This window comes from Pipistrellus hanaki, assembly GCF_964339955.1.
Source record: "Pipistrellus hanaki genome assembly, chromosome: 4".
Lineage (NCBI taxonomy): Eukaryota > Metazoa > Chordata > Mammalia > Chiroptera > Vespertilionidae > Pipistrellus > Pipistrellus hanaki.
The window spans coordinates 54,233,376-54,251,443 of record NC_140506.1 but is presented as its reverse complement, the minus strand read 5'-3'; positions in this window follow the sequence as shown (position 1 = coordinate 54,251,443).

Genomic DNA, 18,068 nt, shown 5'->3' with positions numbered 1-18,068 from the left:
TGCCGTATTTAGAAGCATTTGGGAAAACCTAGAAGTTCATAAAAATGTCATTACTTCTAGACTTGGATTGAATTTTGATAATAACATAATTGGAATACTTTAGTGTTTGGGAGCAATATATGGTGATACTAAAATCAATGCTTTAATTCCAAAACTTTAAACTGTACAATAAAATAGCCGTTATTTTTTAAACTCATATTTTAATATCTTAGTATTATTACTCTTCATCTTTATTGCAAGTTTAAATTTCCATAACTTAGAATTAAATATGTAAATAAAATTTACTTTTGTTTCTAATAAAATAAATCAAATTTTCACATTATTTCAATTTCTGCCTCTGCGTATTTTAAAAAGGTTTTTTCTTAATTTATATTTATTTATTTAATTATTTTTAATTATTTTTTAATAAATCTTTATTGTTCAGATTATTACAATTGTTCCACTTGTATCCCCCCCATAGCTTCCCTCCACCAGGTTCCCTCCCTCTACCCTTCCCCCCCAATCCTTATCCATAGATGTACGATTTTTGTCCAGTCTCTTCCCACACCCCCACTCCTTTCCCCCCAAGAATTGTCAGTCGACTCCCTTTCTATGCCCCTGATTTTTTATTCACTTGATTTTTAGATTGACTTGTAGATAGATATGTATTTGTTGTTCATAATTTTTATCTTTACCTTTCTCTTCTTCTTTCTCTTCTTAAGGAATACCTTTCAGCATTTCATATAATAGTGGCTTTATGAAAGCCAGCCGTGTACTCAGTTGCCAGCCCATTCTGCACGTGCATAGGTAAAGGGATGAACTTCTTTAGCTTTTTCTTATCTGTGAAGCTCTTTGTCTGACCTTCAATTCTGAATGAGCTTTGTGGGGTAGAGTAGTAAACTTGGTTGTAGGTTCTTGCTATTCACCACTTTGAATATTTCTTGCCACTCCTGTATGGCCCGCATATTTTCTGTTGAGAAATCAGCTGACAATCATATGCATGCTCCCTTGTAGGTTACTAACTGTTTTTATCTTGCTGTTTTTAAGATTCTCTCTTTGTCTTTTACTGTTGGCATTTATGATATGTCTTGGTGTGGTCCTTTTTGGATTCCTTTTGTTTGGAGTTCTCTGTGCTTCCTGAACTTGTAGTCTATTTCTCTTATGGGGGTGGTGGTGGTGGTGGGGGGGGAGTTTTCCATCATTATTTCTTCAAATAGGTTTTCAGTATCTTGCTCTCTTTCTTCTTCTGGCACCGCCATTATTTGGATGTTGGTACACTTGAAGTTGTCCCAGAGGCTCCTAACACTATCTTCATATTTTTGGATTACTTTTTTCTTTTTGCTTTTTCGGTTGGGTATTTCAAATCTTTGAGTTGATTCTTGTGATCCTCTAGTCTGCTGTTGGATCTCTGTATATTATTCTTTATTTCAGTCAGTGTTTGCTTAATTTCTAGTTGGTCCAATGGGGAAATGTGCAAGAGTTAGCCAGCCAATCAGTGATTCTCTCTCATCATTGATGTTTCTATCTCTTTCCCTCTCCCTTCCATTCTGAAATCAATAAAAAGTAAAATAAGTGAACATTTCTGGTCTGGCCAGTGTGGTTGAGCATCATCATCTCATGTACCAAGAGATTACCAGTTTGATTCCCAGGTCAGGGCACTTGCCTGGGTTTTGGGCTCAGTCCCCAGTAGGGGGTGGGCAGGAAGCAGTTGATTGATGTTTCTTTCTCTTCCTTTCTTTCTTAAATGAATAAAAACATATTTTTAAAATATTTTCATTGATTTCAGAGAGGAAGGGAGAGGGGAAGATAGAAACAGCATTAACGAGAAAGAATCATTGAATGGCTGGCTCCTGCATGCCCCCTACTGGGGATAGAACCTGAAACCCAAGCATGTGCCCTGACCGGGAAATGAACTGTGACCTTCTGGTTTATAGCTTGATGCTCAATCACTGAGACACACTGGCTGGGCTAAAAACATGCTCTAAAAAATGAACATTTCCTAGTATATGGAAATAAATGTATAATTAGGGCTTCTCTCATCCTACACTTTGTTAGATAATATATATAAGAAATAAAATAAAAATAGATAAAACATGGCCCCTATTAAGATTTTAGAATATATATGAGAAGTAGTCTTAATGATAAAGCCCATTAAGTATTGCTATGTTCAAGTTTTCCTAAAATAATATCTGTTTAATTAAAGAAGAAGTTCAGGGAGATGGCTTCTGTAGCCCTCTTCTGCTCTTAAGTGCATATATTTTACTTTTAGCTCTTAATTTTATGAATGGGGAGTAGTCCACCTATCAGTACTTCTGAAGCCAATATAGAATTATAAATTTACTATATGGCATATCTTAGCCTTGTTTGCCTTTAATTACACTGTATCCATGTCTCAGTAGACTAGGAGAATGCAATAAAACCATTACAAGTATAGTCAAGAAGTTGTCTCAGATCCTGTATATGAGTAAAATTGTTTTAATCAAGACATTTTTGTATATAGAACAAAAAAAAAACAACAAAAAAAACCAGACCTTAACTATAACCTCATGTATTTGTCTACCCATTTAGTTTTTTAACTAAAATGAATAGTATATTTGTGAAAAGTTAAAATTGGAATTCACAGAAAAACAATATATTTTCCTTCCATGAAATTGATGCCAATAAGTAAAACAAATTACCTGATGATCCTTTAAATTTTTAAAAATGTTTAAAATTGAAATTCAGTTAAGTCTATTTTTTTTCCTTAAAAATATTTGAAGTAGTATTGCCTGGTACTTATATTTTGCATGCAAATTTACTATACTTTTTTTCCTTTTCCCATCCTTCCTTTTCCCATCTTTCCTTTTCTCCTTCCCTCCTTCCTTAATTTCTTTTTTCCCCTCCTTCTTCCTTTTCTTCAACCCTTGCTTGATTTTTAATTTTTTTTCCTCCCAGAGTCCTGTGGACCTTGATAATGATTACACAAGCCTGACCATGTAGATTTGAGATTTGAGGTCCTTTACTGAATGTTTGATAATCATATAACCCTCCCTCCAGCCAGATCCTTAAACTACTTCCCAAATGACTGAAATGAAATGTTTTGTCAACATGGTGGAATGGTTGCTAGAATTCAGATTTAATTTAATTTAAAGAAAATAATGGATCGCAAAATTTCTTGCACATATTAGTTTCTTGGGTTTGATGTATAATGTTCCTAGGTGAGTTTTAACTCTTTAAGTAGTTAAATTATTGATATAAGTAAATATTAAATGATTATATTTTTTAGATTGTTGAACACATGACTTTTTAAACATAAAAGGAGAAACCGCCTCATGAAGGTGGATATCCTACATAAAAATGGATTCAGAGGATGAATACATACAGTTAACAATGTAACATTTTATAAAATATAAAAATGAATTCAAAACAATCTTTGGTTTAAAAATCTAGTCTTTATTTTATAATTTGACTAGAGGCCTAGAACACGAACTTCGTGCACTTGGGGGGCAGGGGGAGAGGTTGTCCCTCAGCCCAACTTTTGCCCTCTCACAGTCTGGGAGCCCTTGGGGATGTCTGACTGACGACAGGGAGCAGGCCTAAGCCAGCAGTCAGATATGCCTCTTACAGTCTGGGACCCCTCACTCCTTAATGCCCGCCTGCTCGCTACTCCTTACCATTCGGCTTGCTGCTCCTTAGGGCTGCCTCAGAGGCTGGAGAGGCTCCCGCCACTGCCATTGCCTTTGCCAGCCGTGAGTCAGGCTTCTGGATGAGCAGACCTTCCTCTGTGGGAATGTGCTGATCACCAGGGGGCAGCTCATGCATTGAACATCTGCTCCCTGGTGGACAGTGTGAGTCATAGTGACCGGTCATCCCACCATTTGGTCGATTTGCATGTTAGCTTTTTATTATACAGGGTGATGCTTTGAATACAATTAAAATGGGTCACTTGTGAAACGTTTAGCTATTTAAAGCAAAGTCTATTTAAAAGAATACAATTGATTTTATATATATAAAACCCTAACATGCAAAGAGACCAAATTGCAGAACAACTGACCAACCAAATAACTGAATAACTGGTGGCTATTACGTGTGCTGACCACCAGAGGCTGTGTGTGGAACATGGCGGGTATCAATAGCAGGTGTCAGAGTGCAGAACATGGCGAGCATTGGCCGTGGCAGGATGGTGGAGCAGATGAGCGGGTGTGCCAGACCAAGGTCAGGCACTGGTCCCTGACATTGGTGCAAGCCTCTGTTGTTTACTTAAAATTCTTTGCTCCCACATGCCTCAATCCCACCTGACACTTGCACTCACTGCCAGCACCCAGCACCGTCCCCAATCACTCAGTGCTGTCAGTGGGTGCAAGCAGCAACTGCTGGCCCTGATTGCCTCTGAGGGCTTCTCCACCTCCCACTGCTCTTGAGAGGTGAAGCGATCAGGGCAGCTGCTGCTCTTGCACCTGCTGAAGGCAGACAGGGGACTGGGGCCGCAGTGGGAGGGGCCAGAAGAGGATGTGGAGAATGGGCCCATGGCAGACTCATGGCCCAGAGTCCCTTTCAAGGTGCACAAATTCATGCAATGGGCCCCTCATATATAATAACCCCAGTCCCTGAATCATCATATATAAGCTTATATTAACATAGCCTTTTCTTTACCAAACACCAGATTTTTCCTCAAATAATTTTCAATGATTAAGTCCTGAAATATAACGCAAAAAGATATGAAATTTTCAGATATCTGCACGTAATCTTACATTCTTACCAAGGAAAACTTTTAGGCTTCTTTTATTAAAGATAGTATAATTTTCCCCCTTAGCAAAATCATTTGCTTTCCTATTGATATATTGATTATTCCAAAGAAGAATTGGAAATAAATTTAGTAAAATATATTTGTAATAAGGTAAAGTATCCCTGAAAACATAACTCACTGAAAATATTAAAATTAATACGGATAATTTTCTGGTCTTCAATTTTTAATTTTTTTATGTATTACCTTGAATGAATAAAAAATGAAACAGAATAGGTGTTTGTGTGAAGCATCTTTGTCGTTGAGATAAATAAGACAAATAAGCTTCTCCCTGTTTTGGTTGCTATTGAAACTACAGCAGACCAAGTATTTCACTGGGATATTTTTTACTTAGCATATTAGGCCTAATTAGTATTTTTTAGTCATGAGTTATTCTTAATAACCTTAGGACTCTTGCATTAGTGTTAAATTTTATAGACTTATAAGAACAAGCTGAAGAAGGAACAATATCCTAATTTGCATGTGCTAATTAGAAAGATATTGATTCTAATTTTTAAATCAGTAATTTAATATTTTTGGTAAAGTAGGACAAGATAGTAATTCTAATTAGTTATACCAAATTGTTACTAAATGATATATATTTAATTGTCTCTTTGAACCTGTAAAGAAAAGTTTGGTTGTAATAAATATCTCTGTGTATTGTTTTGACCTCTGTTTCAACTACACAATCCCAATTTGTTTTCAATGTTTTCTCAGGCACAGAATTCTATGATTAATATCTCTTGCTGTGTTATCTCTGCTGCTAATGAAAAACATTGGGTGTTCTTTCACTTCACAGAATGCAAACGCAGATGAAAAAATTTTACAGGTGAACTCCTTATGAACACTTCTAATTGCCTAGGAAATGTTTGAAAATCTAGAGTAATTTGCCATTATTATAATGAATAGCATAAACTGTAATATTTCATAGTAATTAACTTGTGTCAGCACCATTATTTTTCATTAATTATAAATGAGAAAGAATGAAAGAACACCCACAGGAACAGATGTACAAAATTGTCTCTTAGGTTCTGTTTCAGGTTTTATTTTATTTATTTATTTTTCCTACTCAATATACTGTGTTGGGTATATTATCAAGCTTGAAGAAAATGCAGATGGTAATGCTTGTTTGGGGAAGAAAGGGACAAAGTATTATTAATAACACTGTTGCCTATGAAGTTCGATATTTTAATTTAAAAATTTGTTGCTGACATGCCAGATAAAACTACTGGAAATAAAACTTTATTTTCAGTAAATGCAGGTAAGATATTTTGAGAAAAGAAAAATGTATTTTGGCCATCTTTTTTTTTTCTGTTACAAAAATAGAAACCACTGTTTAGATTTGCAAGATTTTAGTCCTATGATGTGTTAATTGAAGTCAAATTTTTAAAATAAAGCAAGAAAGTCTAGAAGAAAGGAAAATAGGTGAACATTATAGTGATGTTTGGGTGATTGAATGTCTTTGTGTGTGTGTGTAATTTTACATAAATTTGTATGCTTTTTTAGGGCAGAATAGCTTTATCTTAAAAATTTTTACAAAAAATCCACTTCTTTTAATCCCACTTCCTTTAATTGCTTCTTATCATAATTATTCTCAGCTTTGTTCTACTTATTTATCCCTAACTATTGAATTCCTTGAAATTCATCCTATGTTTCAGATGCTTTTCTAATCATTAAACTCATTAAAATGTTACTGCCCTATATCACAGTTTTGAATTTTAAACATGATGATAATACTGGGTTTTTATTCCTTGGAAGTATTTTATCAATAAATACTAATCTTGATAATAGAAATGGCATATTGGTTTTTTAGTTTTATACCAATGCTTGTTTACATTTAGAATAATGATGATTAAATGAGATTATATATAATATATGAGTGCCTAGAGTTTAGTGATTATTTATAAAAACTTATTTATTTAAACCCACTATTGTTGTTTTTTTATTCTGAGGAGCATTCATTCTCCTTTAATAAGTTTGACTTACAAAAACTGGTTAAATAAATATAACCAAGTAAAACATTTATCTTCTTTCTACCATGGATTTCTAATCATTTCTTATCATAGTATTCAAATATTTCTGCCCAAACTTTCTTTAAGTTGAAATAGGAAAAAAATGTACCTACGAGAATATGTGGGCAGTTACTCTGATGTAAACTTTCACAGACGTCTCTTCATTTGTGCTCCTGTTAGGTATCCCATGTTAGTTATATTTTTCCCCCTCAAAATTTCAAGGATATTTACTAGAAAGCTATACAAGGTTTGTCCTATAACCTCTGTATTAGTTTCCTTTGTCTGCTATAACAAATTACCACGAAGTTAGTGGATTAAAAAACATAAATGTGTTGAATCACACTTTGGAGGTCAAAGTCTGACATCAGGCTTTCAGCAGGGAAGCCTCTCTTCTTGTGACTGCAGAGATTCCATTCCTTGTCCAATCCAGCTTCAGGTAGCTCCATCATTTGTTGACCTGATACTGCATCATTTCAATCTCAGACTCCCAGGTCACTTTGCCAACTTCACCTTTTGGTTATAAGGACATTTGCCATTAGATTTGAGGGCTTCCTGAATAATCTAGAATTATCACATCTCAACATTGTCAATAAGTGACATCTGCAAAAGATTATTTTTCCAAATAAAAAGGCATTCTTAGGTTCCATGGATTTGACATAGATGGCCTTCAGGTTGGGGTGGGGCTCATTTTTTTTTTTTTTTTTTTTTTTGACTACCACAATATCCTATTGTTATCTTGATACAGTTTTTAAGTGAGACTTGATTGATTGGTAATATGGGTGCTAAGTGACAGGAACAAAAATGTTTACTCGTGATTTGATTCCATGTGAATAAATCTTTATTACTTTCTTCTCTATCACACATAAACTAGACAAGCAGAGGGCAGACCCTTCTCCTCTGACCATGCTTACCATGGATTTATATCTATTTAAGGAATTTATGCCTATTTATTTGTAGCTATTCTTTATTTATACCTATTTAAGAAAATTTTCCTGTATTTAAGAGAACTGCTTAAGGTCAATGTAATTGTGCCACTAGTAACAAGATAACACCTAGAGAGGTCAGTTGTATCTCTTTTGAAACATATTATTTTCCTACAAAATAATATCTTCATTGTTGACATAAATATCCAAACCTCTAGATATTGTTTTATCTATTGAGGAATTTAAAAAATGATGAGAAAGTATAACCTGAAAATTAATCCTATCTAATAAAAGAGTAATATGCAAATTGACCATACCTCCGCTACACCCACAAGCCACGCCCACCAACCAGGCCCACCAGCCAGTCAGAGCGAGTATGCAAATTAACCCCAACCAAGATGGCTGCTGCCACAGAGAGCAGGAGGGAGGCTTGGGTTTCCCAGGCAATGGAGGAAGCCAAGCTTTGCCTGCCCTTGGCTCCACTCAAGGCTACAAAGTTTCAATTATAAAAGGTAAACAAATTCCAACAGAAATGGCTGCAGCCATGGAGCAAGCAGGAGGCTTGGCTTCACTCTAGCCTACAAAGTTTAAATTGTAGAAGGTAAATAAATTCCAGATACCAGGGCATCTGCTTGGGTCACCAGAGAGTGTGACAAGCCTGCAAACCACCACAGGACCCTCGCCCAAGCCATCCCACACCCCAAGGGAACACCCACCCTGATCTGAGACACCGTTCAGGGCAAACCAGCCAGCTCCCATTTTCAGTAATAGATAATCCTACACTGTTCTGGCTTTGGGGATGGCTGGCTCCTGCTATTCATATCTCTTATTAGAGAGAAATTCAGTAGTTCTAGTGAGTAAATGGCTTGTCTACTGTTTAATTTGTCATTCTTAACTATTTTTAACTACTTTTTAAATTTTCTTTTTTATGAAAGTTTGCATTTATAATTAACTTCATAGTCTTTTCTTTTTTAAATTTACTTACAGGTCAGCTTATGTTACAATAATGTAAATTTTCATGTTTAGCTACATATTGTTTATATGCATATTTTCATTCCATTTCAACTCTTCTCTACTTATTCCCAGCAAGTTTTTGCCTATATTTTTCTTTTTATCTTTATTTTATTTGTGAGTCAAAGAATGAATTCCCTTAAGGACAATAAACATAAAGGAAAGCAAATAGTAAGCATATATAAATAATGAAGTCATATATTTTTTAAAGTGAATTTAGTCTTAAAGAAAAGCATGAGATTAAACTTAATAAATGTTCAACTTGCTTAAAATTTTCCATATGAATCTCCACTAACTTTCATCTTTCTCTTTTATTCTCCTTTAATGAAAACCCTCTATGTTTCAAGAACCAGAATACATAGTAGCTTCTTAAACTCCGATATAAAATTTCTCTTTATTGCCGAAAGCGGTTTGGCTCAGTGGATAGAACGTCAGCCTGCGGACTGGAAGGTCCCAGGTTCGATTCTGGTCAAGAGCATGTACCTTGGTTGCGGGCACATCCCCAGTAGGGGGTGTGCAAGAGGCAGCTGTTCGATGATTCTCTCTCATTGATGTTTCTAACTCTCTATCCCTCTCTCTTCCTCTCTGTAAAAAAATCAATAAAATATATATTTTTAAAAAAATTTCTCTTTATTTCTGCTGTTATTGTTATGTAGCTTCAACTGAATCACATTAAAAATGCATATGATTTAGAAGTAGCATGGGATGAAATTGATATTTTTTTACTACATTCTAGAACATAATCAGTATTCAAAATACTGTTTCTGTGAGTAATCCATTTAACTTTTTTTTTAGAAAGGTCTTTTTCTAAATTGGAATTTCCAATTATTATGAAACACTGAATGAATTAACAAACGAAAATAAAGAGTTTAAAAACAATCTTTAAAATAGGTGAGTGGGGGAAAAAAATACACCTGAAATTATATGAACTCATTTCCATTAGTAGATCTTTTCTTGGATAATCACCAGTTTGTTCATCAAAGTTAACATTTTACCAGCAGTGAGCAAGTTTCACCCCATGATTAGAAGCATCTAAATCTGAATAGCACTCTTTGACATAACTCTAAATTATATGTCATTTATTTAGCAGTTACTGTGTAATTAGTGTATCTTAATTTGAGCATTAAAAATGTATTGAGTTCTACATGCAGTATTTATAATTACAAGATCAATTTGTGGTTAACTGATTTCACTGTTAAGATTTTATATTTGGAATAGTTATATGCACTTCCAAGATTGCCACAGTAGAGAATTGTGTCAGAGAGTACTTCAATAAAAATAAATTATTTGTATTTTATAGTAGATTAATACTGAAACATGAAAAGCATATAACTCATGAAAGAACCAATAATGTACTAGCAAGAAAATATTATAAAATTATTCATGTATGTATTTATGTACATACACATACACAAGCACATACATATATGGTCATACCAGGTTAAAATGCCTTAATTAGGAAGAACAAAGCCTTTTTTAGAACTTGATTTGTTTTTTCCAAAATCCAGTCATTTTGACCTGGCATGACTTTTTTTAAAAGTCTGCTTTTATGACCTCCATAAACAATGCTCTGAAATATTTCTATATTGTATTTCTCTTGTTGGCATACATCTAGAGCTCAGCACAATCTGCTGTAGGAAAACATAGTTAGACAGCTTGTTTGGTGTGCAGATTTTGGCATGAATGACCCTGTTAAATTTCACCTGTAAAGCAAAACAAACAAAATTGCCCCAAAGATTCATCTTTAAAATACAGCTTTAACTCACTGGAATAGCTCAGTGGTTGATCTTTTTTTTTTTTTTTTTTTTTTTTTTTTTTTTTTTTTTTAATTTTATTGATTTTTTACAGAGAGAAAGAGAGAGGGATAGAGTTAGAAACATCGATGAGAGAGAATCATTGATCAGCTGCCTCTTGCATACCCTCTACTGCGGATGTGCCTGCAACCAAGGTACCGTATTTTCCGGCATATAAGACGACCCCCTAATTTTACAGCTAAAACATAGGTTTAGGCCTATATTCGCTGTTTAAGACTACCCCCCACTTCAAAGAAAAGACTTACTTTGCCGTCAAGATCTGCAGGTAATTTTTGTGCAATTTTTTGTCTTTTGCCCCCGATTTTCAGTTGACTTTTTTTCGTTTCAAAAGTCATCATATACGCCGGAAAATACGTACATGCCCTTGACCAGAATCGAACCTGGGACCTTTCAGTCTGCAGGCCAACGCTCTACCCACTGAGCCAAACCGGTTTCGGCTCAGTGGTTGATCTTCAACCTATAAACCAGGAAGTCATGATTTCAATCCCAGTCAGGGCACGTGCCCAGGTTACAGGCTTGGTCCCCAGTGTGGGGCTTGCAGGAGGCAGCCAATTAATGATTATCTTTCATCATGATGTTTCTATCCCTCTTTTTCTCTCCCTTCCTCTCTGAAATCAATAAAAATATACTTTTTTAAAATACAGCGTTAGCTGAGACCGGTTTGGCTCAGTGGATAGAACGTTAGCCTGCAGACTGAAAGGTCCCAGGTTTGATTCAGGTCAACGGCATGTACCTTGGTTGTGGGCACATCCCCAGTGGAGGGTGTGCAGGAGGCAGCTGATTGATGTCTCTCTCTCATCGATGTTTCTAACTCTCTATCACTCTCCTTTCTTCTCTGTAAAAAATCAATAAAATATATATATTTTAAAAATACAGCTTTAGTAAAGTAATTATACAGTGTTTTGGGGATTGTAAATGAAGCACTAGGTTAGCATTCAGATATCAAACCAACAAGTATACAAAAATAAAGAGAAAATTGGAGAAAAGGGAAGATTTAAATAGAGAATTGGAAAACAAAATAAAAACAATAAATATATCTATGAAACAATAAAACATTTAATATTTATCACCAGATATATACTTTTAGAAATTGATGTAATGGAAAAATGGAAAATAAAATATAATTAATTTAATATATAACTTTGGAGATTAATATAATACAATGTAAGTAGCATACTTTATGTCAATATACTAGTATAATTAATAAAACTATAATTTAGAAAGAAGAAGGAAATCTGAGAAAATGCTTAAAAAAATTAAAATTTTATAAGCACTTGTAGTATATAGTTGTCATGACCTAGTTGCATTGTCTTTACTGAATTTCACTCACCTTTTCTGAGAAATGCTCTTATTTGGCATTTACTATTTAAAATAAAATTTTATTTTCTTTCTGGAATTGTTTCAGAGTAGACAACTGTCAAATCTGGGTCATTTTCTATTTCCAGATATAAGGTTTTGGAATATGAAGTGGAGAGAATATGAGAAAGACACGGAAAGAAGGAAGAGAGAGAGATGGAGAGAAAGAGAGAGGGAAAAAAAAAAAGAGAGAGAGTGAGTCAGTCAGATACTGGAAAGATGAATCCAAAAAAATGACGTATACCAACAGTACAGCAGAATGTTCTTCAGTGACTATTCTGCCTACTGTTCTAACTAGTAGAGGACACTTTTGTAGCAACAGTGAATAATGAAGCAGAAATGCACAGAGAAAAAAAATATTTTCTTGATTGAATTTAAATAGCTACCTGGTTCCAAGTAAATTCTAATATAAGATTTATCCTTGTGTTAGATTCTTTAAGAAACATGAAAAATCTTTTCTACTTAAGTTGGGTGAATGGGCTTCTGTTAATTGCATGATAAAGAATCCTCATTTTATAAAATATAACTAGGTAAGAGAAAAGTGATAATTGTAGAATAAATATTTTTAAGTGAAATTTAGGATTAAAATTATAGTGAATGAAGCAACAATCTATAATAATAAAAGTGCAATATGCTAATTAGACCGGACATCCTTCCAGATGACCCTCTGGACAACCTTCTGGACGACCTTCTGGACTAGGGGTGTCGAACTCAATCAGAGAAGGGGCCAAAATCTAAAATCCAGCCTAAATCGCGGGCCGAATGGTTTACTGAACAGTCATAAACTGACAATGTCATAAACTGACAGTGGAGTGCAGTGATGACAGCGCGGTGCGGGCCACATTGCAAGGCCTGGTGGGCTGGATTTGGCCCGCGGGCCTTGTGTTTGACACATGTGTTCTGGACAAAGCCAGGGCTGCGAGGGGAGCCTGGGTCCTGGGAGCTGAGGGAAGCCAGTGCTGGCAGCTGGGAGAAGGAAGGCCTGCTCTTGCATGGATTTTGTGCATTGGGCCTCCAATGAACTATAAAGTGCAAAGTAGTTTTTGTTCAGAGGTAGTCATGTAAATATTCATATTAAGAAAGATTTTAATCTATGGAGGAAAATCCAAGATACAAGTTTCTGGCTCAGGCAATAGGCTACAGAAGACAATTAGCTGTGACAATTTAAAAATGCTTAGAATTTTCCGGTTCCAACTGGTAAGTAAAGAAAAAATATTAAATAAATAAAATGTCTAACTTATAAATGTTCAACTTTATAAAATATTAATAAATAATTCATCAATACATCATAGTGAGTTCATCCCCAAAAAGAATAGATTACTTATTCCAAGTCCATTCATGCAATTCAACCAGGGGTCCTCAAACTTTTTAAAGTGGGGGCCAGATCACGGTCCCTCAGAGAGCTGGAGGGCCGGACTATATGAACTACTAATTCCTACTGTAACACCTCGGCTGCGCTCACTGCCCAAAAAACCTGGCGGGCCGGATCAGACTCCTCTGCGGGCCGCATGTGGCCCGCGGGCCGTAGTTTGAAGACCCCTGATAGGCAAATTCAGTGGAGGCAATTCACAAAAGAAAATGGCAATAACAAACATTTGTGGAGTGAAAGAGAGAACTTAAGTGCATTTCTTTAGAATTGAATGAACCACATATTTAAATAAAATGACATGTGATCTTTTGTTTATTAAAGGTTAAAATCAATTGTTATAGTGATACTGAGGATTCAAATAAACAAGTTCTTTATATTACAGCAATTTGTCTCTATGTATAATTAACAAGTATATTTTTAAGAATTCTCAAAATTTATCCCACAAAATAATGATCAATATATTCAAAATTTAGTTACAGTAATATTTCAAAATATTTCAATACAAAAGATTGGTTAAGTAAACAAAATTGATTGCATACTTTATATAATTTAATGGTGCTGTTTAAGAATAATTACTAATCATTATAGTAGTCTCAATTAAAAGTAAAATCAATTTACAAAGCGGTATGCATCCATGTCTCCAAGGGCTTTTTATTTATATATCATTCATTTTCTCATTTATTTATTCATTTAGAAATTTAGTGCTGCAGTTGCCTTATTTTGTTTTCAAATATGACTGCAACAATATTTCTCATTTTATATGCTTTTTAGAAATATCGATATAATTTTTCTATTCATCCATGAAGAGGTAGAATCTGTTTTTCTTTCCCTTGATTCTTGGTTAGTCTGTGTCAATTGTTTTTCATTATTATTGTTTAAAGTTTTACATATGTCTCCTTTTCCCCCAATTGACTGCCCCCCAGCCATTCCCACCCTAGGCAAGCCCCCCAACCAAAAGACTTTTATGCATGCACAGACACTGGGGCAGTGGGGGCTGGTCCAAGGGCTTTTTAAACCACCACCCCTACACACACTACACATGCACTTGGAAAAAAAATACACATACTATGCATTGTTCTGAGAAGGTCTATGAATATGAGCAGATTTTTAAAGGCAATTCTAATTTCAAAAAATTTAAAATAACATGAAACTCATGATGGTTTTGCAATTTAGAGAACTCTGGTTATTTTAGATATTTTATTAGATGTTGAATTAATTTTATAGTTTTAAAATTGGGAATATACGTAATTATTAAAAGGATGGCCTACATAAATAATATATATTCATTGGCACCAAATAGCTATAAAGATAAATTTTAGACTAATGATAGAATTTGTTATAAAAGTTTCTTTAGTAAACAATCTTTTTTGTATTCACAAAGAAACATCAATCTGCTGCCTCTTGCACACCTCCTATTGGGGATGTGCCTGCAACCAAGGTACATGCCCTTGACCAGAATCAAACCTGGGACCTTTCAGTCTACAGGCCGACGCTCTGTCCACTGAGCCAAACTGATTCTGGCTCTATATTTATTTTATATAAATGTTCTGTACATTTATAAACATACATAAATACAGGGAAACAAATAATTGTAATGCCTAGAAATATATTTATTAAAACATTATATAGTTCCCTCAGATACATTTATTGAAATGTTCTGCCTGAAGTCTTGAAAGAGCAATGTATCTTCACCAATGACTAATTACAGATTTAAGAATGAAAAGCATATTAGATATACTGTGTAAAGTTCACAATAGATAAAATGAAGTGGTTATTTCATATACTTTTGAAATTCAAAGTTTCTGTTGAGAAAGTAATCATTACAAAGATCAACTGCATAAGAAATGAGAATAATATATCATGTTAGCATGTAGAATATATTACATTGCAGGGAGAAATCTTTAATTAATAAAATAAATTTAGTGGCATGTGCTAGGCAAGTCCATGTGAGTTGTTTCTATTTATTATTCTCTAGTTTTGTCAATTCTTTTGTAAAAAATATATCTATTTTAATGAACCAAATTTATTAATACATAAGTTTCATAATGTATTTTAATTCTCTGTATTAATACTTTAATCATTTTTAGTCTGTACTTTTTCTTCACCAGTCTTGTCAAAACAACACAGAAAGTTTGAACAATCTACTGGTATGCTACATTTTCTTGTTTTTAAACATTTGCTATTGTTTTTTTCTATTTTTTTTTAATATTCTGAAGTTTTCTCTCTCATTTTATTCAGCTGATTTTCCAGTTTCTTCAGGTGTTTCAGTTCCTTCTTTCATGGTTTCTCATATATTGAAAGCTTAGTTTTGTAAATATTACTTAACATTGCAATTTTCATGTGATCATTATATGTTTGCATGAAGAGTCTGAAGTGTTAACATAAACAATGTGACTGACTAAATTCTAGGGCAGTGTTTCCCAACCTTCTCTCATGATGAGAATCACCTGGTGGAGTTGTTAAAACACAGATTCCTGAATCCCAAGTAAGAAGTGCTAAACTAGAATTTTTGGGAACATATAGGTAAAATTGCATACCTAACTTAGTGCTCTGTATATAAAATCTGTCTTAGAGCACTAGTTAAGTATACAATTTTACCTATATGTTCCCAAAAATTCTAGTTTAGCACTTCTTAGTTGGGATTCAGGAATCTGTGTTTTAACAACTCCACCAGGTGATTCTCATCATGAGAGAAGGTTGGGAAACACTGTTCTAGGGAACATGTTTTAGTCTTTTAAATAGGTAGTAAAAAGTGAATATGGCCTATTAAAGGCTTTTTGAAGTCTCTTACTGACCCTTCTCAGCTTGTAAGCAGCAGTCATAGAAGTGTGTGGATTTTTGGTAATTGGGACTGGATAGCTTTTCATCACCATTGATACAATTGAGAGGCCAGTCTGTCCGAATGGATGATGGGCATAATTAAGATCAACATGAACAATTTTTTAGCAGCTCAGCATACACAAACTAACCAATGTGTTATAACCATTATATAAGTTCTAATATAGGAAACATGAAAATGAAAATAAAAACACTCCCCAAGATAGAGTAAAATAAATATTCAGTTAATGAATTTGTAGTGTTGATATTTATGGTCTGGATCTATCTTACATTGTCATAGAACCAAGACAAGCTTTTTGTTTGTTTGTTTTGTTTTGGTTTTTTTTTGTAACCTGGAGTTCTATTTAGGGAGTAAATGCCAAAGTCTTAAAAATCAAGAGTTTATTGATTCACCTGGTGGGAATGCTACTGGCTCAAAAATAACTTAGGAATATTTTATTATAGATGGCAGTTTTTCTTGTTTCTTGACCTTAACAATTTCCTTCTTATCCTGTGCTTCAAGAAGTCAACACAACTGCGACATGTGGTTGCCAGGATACATGTGCAGACACTGTCTAAAGAAAGTGCAATGAAACAGCTTGATTTGTCATCAAAAGGAGAAATCTGAAGAGAAAAGTGATTTGGTTAATGTCAACTAAAATATCAAATACTAATTTTCCTGTAACTTAAGAAAAGCCTGTAGCAAGTTGATGCCATGCATGAGTGTTTGTGTGTGTGTGTGTGTGTGTCCTCTATAATAAAAGAGAAACATGCAAATTGACTGCACCTTTGCTACACCCACAAGCCACGCCCACCAGCCAATCAGGGTAAGCATGCAAATTAACCCAACCAAAATGGCAGTTAATTTGCATAACCAGGCCAGAGCAAAGATTGAAGACAGCATAGAAAGAAGCCAAGCGCTGCAGAAGGGAGTGAAGCTGCAGAGAAGCAAGCAAGTGGGGCGGGTGTGTGTGTGTGTGTGTGTGTGTGTGTGTGTGTGTGTGTGTGTAGAAGTAGATGGGGCAGCAAAGACCGCAGCAGGAAGCATCTAGTATATATATAACACACAATTATTTTTCAGAATACATACACTCATGCATATATGTTTTGTCCCTCAGCCTGGCCTACCCCCTCTTACAGTCCGAGAACCCTCAGGGGCATGAGGTGACCCAGTGATCACGGGAAGGTGATGCCCCACCACACCTCTGCTACTGCCACTGCTGGCAGGGCAAGCCTCAGCTGGCCCTGGTTCCCTGAGCCTCAGGCAGCCCTGGGCAACTGGGCAGCTGCCATCAGAGGCTTGCCTATGCCTCAGGCTGGCCCTGGGTGGCTGGGGGCTTAGGGGACTGGAGGGCTCCGGAGGCAGGCGCACAAGTGTTCCCAGGCCCACCTGGGGGTGGGCCTGGCCTTGCTGTGTGCCTGCAACCCTAGCAGGGCTGAGGAGACTGGGCGCCACATTCTTGTGGCTGTGGATGCCATCCTCTTTGAGGGTATGAAAGTCAATGAGTATATTTCCTCCTAATTGGCTATGGGTGCTGTCATCTTTGAGGGTAGGGAGTCAATTAGCATGTTCCTCATTATTGCCTATGGGCGCTGCCATCTTTGCGATGGTGTGAGGGTCAGTTACCATATTCCCTCTTTATTAGATAGGATGTTCAGGAGTTTGCATTTCATATATAGAATCAGCAGATAATGAAATTGCATTATCTGTATTAGTTTGTCATACCTGCTTAGTCTTACCATCTTAATTATTTATTACAATTGACTTATTTTTCATAGTTTATAATCATTACCTTCATAGAATTTTCAGAAGGATCTTAACCTATAATAACAGAATTTGCCATTTGGTGTTTCTTCACCATTCCCAAATTAAAATAAACAAACAAACAAAAAACAACAACACAATTTACTAGAGTGTCTGTAAGTGCGTTTAGGGTTGTGACACTGTGGCAATGCTCTTTGGAATGCCACTAGTTAGAGTTCTCTGGTAGATGGAGCTCTCTGGAATCCTGAAAGATATCCCAA